This window comes from Mesoplodon densirostris, chromosome 7 (assembly GCF_025265405.1).
Source record: "Mesoplodon densirostris isolate mMesDen1 chromosome 7, mMesDen1 primary haplotype, whole genome shotgun sequence".
Lineage (NCBI taxonomy): Eukaryota > Metazoa > Chordata > Mammalia > Artiodactyla > Ziphiidae > Mesoplodon > Mesoplodon densirostris.
The window spans coordinates 13,624,084-13,630,661 of record NC_082667.1 but is presented as its reverse complement, the minus strand read 5'-3'; the positions used below and the strand labels follow the sequence as shown (position 1 = coordinate 13,630,661).

General features: G+C 46.2%; 1 pseudogene; it reads left to right on the top strand.

Annotated features, from left to right (window-relative positions):
• The first annotated feature begins 4,264 nt into the window (after positions 1–4,264).
• Positions 4,265–5,015, top strand: LOC132494126 (glutathione peroxidase 1-like; annotated as a pseudogene).
• Positions 5,016–6,578: the final 1,563 nt, after the last annotated feature.

Genomic DNA, 6,578 nt, shown 5'->3' with positions numbered 1-6,578 from the left:
AGGAGTCTAGGAACGGAAATTCTTTTTTAACTTAGTTGTTGAAAAAGATTAGACTCTCCTACAGGAGAAAAACTCAAGTGACCCAGAGGAAGTGATTCATAGGGGATGAAACCAGAGAGTGGTGACAGAAGGCTAAAGATGGCGTCCCAGAGGGAAAGCTGGAAGTGCCAAGCAGGAACTGCAAAAAAATAAAATAAAAAATAAATCCACATTTGTCGAAAGGCGAGTACATAAGCCGTCCAAACCAGGGTCACAAGCTCCCAGCAAAGTGGCTAGAATTTCTGCTGATGAATTGAAGGAAATTTGCAATAAGGAAAAATACACCCATCTGAAAAGAAATCCAGTTCATAAGGTCAGCCCAACCCAAAACAACATCAGTGAACAGGAATTTCATTCTCTGAACAATACCAATCTTAGTGCTGCAGTGGCCAACTCATTCCCTTCCAAAGGGCACACAGTTCACACCTATTTTTGTACTGAAAATTCTACAGAGAACTTTTGAAAAAAGTGCTGCACCGTCAGGAACCCTCAAAAAATGTGATTCTGTTTCCTTGTACAGCTGCATGATAGCACATGTCCCCTTTACTGTGTTAGCAATTGCCAACTTCACTAAAACTGCACAAATGGGGGTAGTGAAACTGCCAGTTACCTCATATACAGAAAGTGTCTCAGGGAAGGGAGACAATGTCACATTGTAATATTTTACATTTAAGTGCCCATAGCCTTTTACAGGGACAAATAAGTAATACCGACCTCTTATCGATATGATGATCATAATAATTATAATAGCTCATACCAACATGGTGCTTACTATGTACTAGACCCTGTGCTAAGCATTTAATACATATTAACTCATTTAATTTAATCCTCATAACACTTCCCTTTCAGGTAGTCACGTAAGATAGCCCTATATAAGCTTTCCCACGTTCAGAATGTCTAAGTGTGTATGTACGTAACATTGCCATACACTAGGTCAAAAATTTCCCCTGAGCCCGTATATTTATGAGCTCATTCCTTGGTCAAGTGGGGTAAGGACGTACCAGATGGCTGATTCATTGAATCCCTATTCTGTGCCTGCGCTTTGCTAGGCATATGTTATATCATGGAATCCCTAAAACAACCCTTTAAGGTGCTTTCTGTTATTAACTCCATTTTACATTTGCAGGAACAAATTCAGAAAGGTAAAGTACGGTCAGTGCCTTGCTGAAGACTACACAGCCAACAAGTGGCAAAGTTGGCATTTGATCCCAGAATTGTTAAGCTTTAGAATTTTAGTTCTTAACCAAGATTCTGTATTGTCCCTCTGCTAGACTCCATTTGAGGGGGTGGGTGTCCCAACTGCTTTCAGGTTTAAAAGTTTAAGGTGTGTTGGAGCCTCCAGATTTTCAGCTGGCTGGTCCTAAGTCATGGAGTTGGGGGCATCTGCAGCTATTTTTGTGGGACATCCTAACAGGAAAATGCACTGATTCCACCATAAGAAACATACAGATGAGGGCCATGCCCTAGGGGTGGAGAAGCCCCAAGATAGAAGGGTCTGGGCCTCTGAAGACTTTGAGGAAGAGAGCTGCTACACTGGGGTGGGGAAAGAAACTCTTCTCTTGTTTAAACCATGCTGTTTGCGGGGGTGGGAGGCAGGTCCAAGAGGGAGGGGATGTAGGTATACATACAGCTGATTCACTTCATTGTACAGCAGAAACTAACACAACATTGTAAAGCAATTATACTCCAATAAAAACAAAACAAAGCAAAGCCAACCAAAAAAACCCCATGCTGTTTGGTCTCTGATACCTGCAGATAGACCAAACTAATATACCCTCTAAAGGTTAAACTACTTATTTTGATCATCTCCTATTCAATGTCAATGTCACAATGTAAGATTTTACATTTAAGTCCCAGCATATTTTACATTTAAGTCCCTCCCCTTGGAGGATGGAGGGATGCCCTGGGGTTATGGGGATAGCCAAACACATGACACCTGACACTGGACAGATGAGACGGACAGCCGTTTATTAGTACGTACACTCACAGTCTAGAGGAAGGGGACACTGTTCCATGCAGTACCACATGGGGGCTGCATTCGGGAAAAGAATGAATTCCCTGGGGGCTGCAGGATGCAAGTTTTGTAGTATCAAGAGAGTGAGGTACCCCTTGGTTCCTTAGGGAGGATGTGACTGGTGTGTTTGAATAATTCCACGGGCTGTCAGGGAATTGAAATCTGCTACTCAGGAGTAAGCAAGCATCGCAGGTAGCACAGTGGTTAAGAATGTGACTGCCAATGCAGGGGACACAGGTCCCAGCCCTGGTCTGGGAAGATCCCACATGCTGCAGAGCAACTAAGCTGTGGGCCACAACTACTGAGCCTGCGCTCTAGAGCCCTCGAGCCACAACTATTGAGCCCATGCGCCACAACTACTGAAGCCCACGGGCCTAGAGCCCGTGCTCCGCAACAAGAGAAGCCACCGCAATGAGAAGGTGGCACACTGCAATGAAGAGTACCCGCTCGCCGCAACTAGAGAAAGCCTGCGCATAGCAACGGAGACCCAATGCAGCCAAAAACAAACAAACAAACAAACAAACAAATAAATAAATTTATTTATGAAAAAAGAATTGCACTTGGTTCATTTGATAAGGAGGGCTATTTGGCTTGGGGGGCGGAGTGGTGAGGGGACCATGTGGTTAGGCCATTTGAGGACGTCCCCATTTTACCAGCTGTCAAGGCAGCGCATAATAATAATATTAATTTACATCACACTACTGAAACATAATGGATCAGAGCCAGGCTATGGAGCCACTCTTAAAACAATAATATGGCTCCTAGGGCTTCAGTGTAAGCTGATTGAAAGTTTTAAATAGAAATAAAGATGTGTTAATTAAATGAAGACTTGATCAGATAAGAAAATGGAGCATTTCCTGCTCACTCAAGCACAGCCCAGGAAGACTGGGTCAACATCCTTGTAGGATTTCTGGTCCCTTGCTGTGGAGATGCATGAATCTGATTATGAGAGCCTGATGCCATTGAGCTTTAAGTCCTTGCTCTCCACAGCAAGTGCTTTCCTATCCATTCATTCCTGTATTCAACAGATTTATTCAACAATTATTATTTACTGAAGGCTGCCAGGCTCCAGGCACTGTGATTAGGCACTGGGTATACCATGGAGAACAAGAAGGGTGTCTGGTCCTTGACTTCATGGGGCTTCTAGTCTAGTCAGGTAGACAGACAGAAAGCAATTAAAGACTCGAATAAATGAATACTCTGAAGGAAAACAGAAAACAGGCACAGAGACCAAAATAAATCAACTGCTTTCTTCTTTGAAGAAACTAGCAAGACCTACATGATTTGACTCCTGTTAACCTCTCCTGTATCATCTCATGCCATTGTCCCCTCTTCCCATGAGTTCCAGCCCACTGGCCCTGTTTTCTCTCTCTCTCTCTCTCCCCCTTGTTTGTTTCCTATCTACACTTGTCACAGTTTATAATTACAGTGATTTTTACCTTTTTTTTTCCTCCTATACTTCTGTTTTAGCCATCAACCTCGTTAGAATGTGAGCACCTCCTAGGCAGCAGTGGTGTCTATTTATGCTTCTTTGCGTCACTGTCACTAACATACTCTTGGCTCTTAGGAGGCGTTTGAAAATCATTTGTCCAATGAATGAATACACGGGATGACCTGGATGGGGTTGGAGTGGATCAGGGCAAAGGTCTCAGTGTTTTTCCTCCACTTTGAATCTTCTCAGCTTCACTTGTCTCTTGTTGTAGCTCTGCGTGGCGCTAACGATTTCACATAGGTGTAACCTGACAGTATACTGCTTCTGCTCTGTACCTCACTTCTCTGGCTTCCTGCTCTGGTGTCACCCTGTTGGAACCACCAGGAGGCTTCTCAGCACCCAATGCCCACATGCAGCCTAGAAATACAGGGGAGTTAACATCCCAGGGCTGAACCTTTGAGCGCTGGGAGGTAGGAGACAGAGGATAATATCTCCCCTTTGCCTGCCTCTGAAGGATGGTCCCAAGACTTCTTGGGGGTGTGGTCCTGCAGATTAAGAGATCGGTTGCATTTGGAGATGGCCAGCATATCACACACTGGCTCTTCCTCTTTCCTTGCTTCTCTCCCAATTCTTCCTCCCTGGTCCCTAGATTGTCCTCCCTATTAAAAGAATAGCCCAGCAGCTTTTTGCCCTGGGTTTCATTTTCTGGGGAACTTAGCCGAACACAGAAGCTTCTTTAAAAATGTGATATTTGAGCTGAGACCTGTCAGATGAGTAAGATGCAAAAACAGGCGCTTCTAGTTCGCAGCTCTCCCCCTCTCCTCTCCTCTCCAACACCCACGCCGCGTGGACCTGCCCTGCAGGACAGGGCCCTGCTCACTGAGGACTTGGCATCGCTCGGAGGCACAGCGGTCCAGGATGACACACAGGTGAAGGTGCGGAGGCGGCGCCTCGGGCCCCGAGGCCTGGCCGTGCTCAGCTTCACGTGCAACCGGTTTGCGTATCAGGAAAACGCCCAAAACGAGATCCTGAATTGCCCCAAGTACGTCAGACCAGGCAACAGGTTCGAGCCCAACTTCATGTTCTTCGAGAAGAGGAGAAGCGCGAGGGGAATGGCTCGCAGGCGTACCCTCTCTTCGCCTTCCTTCGTGAGGCTCTGCCCACGCCCAGTGTCGCCGCCACTGCCCTCGGGACCGACCCCAAGTTCATCACCTGGTCTCTGGTGTGTGGCAAAGAAGTGGCCTGGGCCGTGTGCCTGGGCGCAGGTATAGCCGCTGCATTCTGACCATCCACATGGAGCCTGACATCGAAGCCCTGCTGTCCCGGGGCCCAACTGTGCCCAGGGCACCCCTCCTGCCCCTGCTGCTTGGCAGTCACAACGCTGCTCTCTGGGGATTTCATATGAAGGTGTTACCTCTAAACGTGCATGGCGGAACCCCTGATGTCCAGGAAAATCCCCCGAGGTGGGTGCTGGTCCTGTTCATCCCAGGCTCCCCTTTCCCAGACCACAGTTCTGTTCTAATAAAGTGATGAGTATCAGCAGGAAAAAAAAAAAAAAAAAAGTTAGGCAAAGACAAACGAACAAACAAAAAACAAACAACCCCCCCCTCCTCCCATCCCACCGCAAAAGCTGGAGGGAGTTGGGGGCCATTGGTTTCTAGGCAGACAAAACATACATCCTAAGGCAGAGGAGAGGTCAGAGCATTGGGAACTGAAATGCCACTGTGCCATTTTCTGGGGTGAGGGAGGGGTGAATGGGGCAAAAGAGAGATGATGAGGTGGTGAGAGCTCAGTTCACGCAGCGGCTTGTAGGATTTAGGTTTTGTTCTAATACAACGGGAGCCATTGGAAGGTTGAAGCAGGGGCATGGTGTAATCACATTGTGGTTTATTTTAAAAGACCCCTTAGGCTGCTATGTGAAAAATAAACCATTTTTTCATGTTGGAGAAGGGGCAAAACTTGTGAGGTGGAGCCACCAGCCAGGAGTTTCTACAGTAGTCCAGATAAGAAATGACCATTGCTTGGACCAGGCTAGGAGCAGTGGAAGTGGATTAATTTGAAACATATTTTTGAAGTACAATCCTTATGACTTGGGTTGGATGGGAGAGGGAGAATGGGGAGAGAAAGGGAAGTATGGCTCTCTGGTTTCTGATTGGAAAGGTGGGCAGGAACGCATGAGTGCAGATTAGAGAAGGTTAAGAGTTTAGTTTTGGATATGTTAGTTTTGAGATCTCTTTACATTATCCAAGTGGAGATGTCAAGTAGACAGTTGGGCATATGAGACAAAGTGCTCAAAAGAGAAATCCAAAATAAAGTTACACATTTGGGAGCAGGACAGTTTCCTTAATCTGCAGAACCCCGTGCAAAGTGAACATGCAGGTCCCTTTGTCCAGAAATTATTAAGAACTTCAAGATGGTGACAACAGAGCATAAAGCCAAGCTCAGGGAACTGTAACATGGGGTTCTGTGTGATCGTACAGGTTAAAATCGATGGAGCCCATAGGGGGTATTGCAAGCCAAGGAAATGGATAATGTTACTTAGAGAGAGACTTAAAAGGATGAGGCAGGAAAACCCAGGACTTGACCTTGAAATTCTGTGTCTATGCTGAACTCCAGATGCATGTTCCAATTGCCTATTCAACATCTCCACTTGGATATCTAATAGATATCTCAAACCAAATGTCTAAAACCCAACCCTGATTTTCACCCTAAATTTCCTCATAGCAGTCTTTTCCAACTCTATAAATGACAACTCCATTTTTCTTGGCACTCAGGCCCTAAACTTTGAATCATCTGGTCACTCCTCTTTTTCTCACCTCCCAGAGCCAATCTGTCAACAGACCCTCCCGTCAGGAGATATTCACAATTTTCCACTTTTTATTATGTCCACAACTACCTCTCTGGTCTGAGCCGCCTTCTTCTCTCAGCTAGATTCTTGCAGTGGCCTCCCACTTCCACTCTTCCTCCTACAATCTGTTCTCGGCACAGCAGCCAGGGTGGTCCTGTTAGAGCATAGGTCACACTCCTATGCCACTCCTCTGCCCCACTCTATTCGCTTCCCATCTCACTCGACAAAACTGTCTGCCAGGCCCT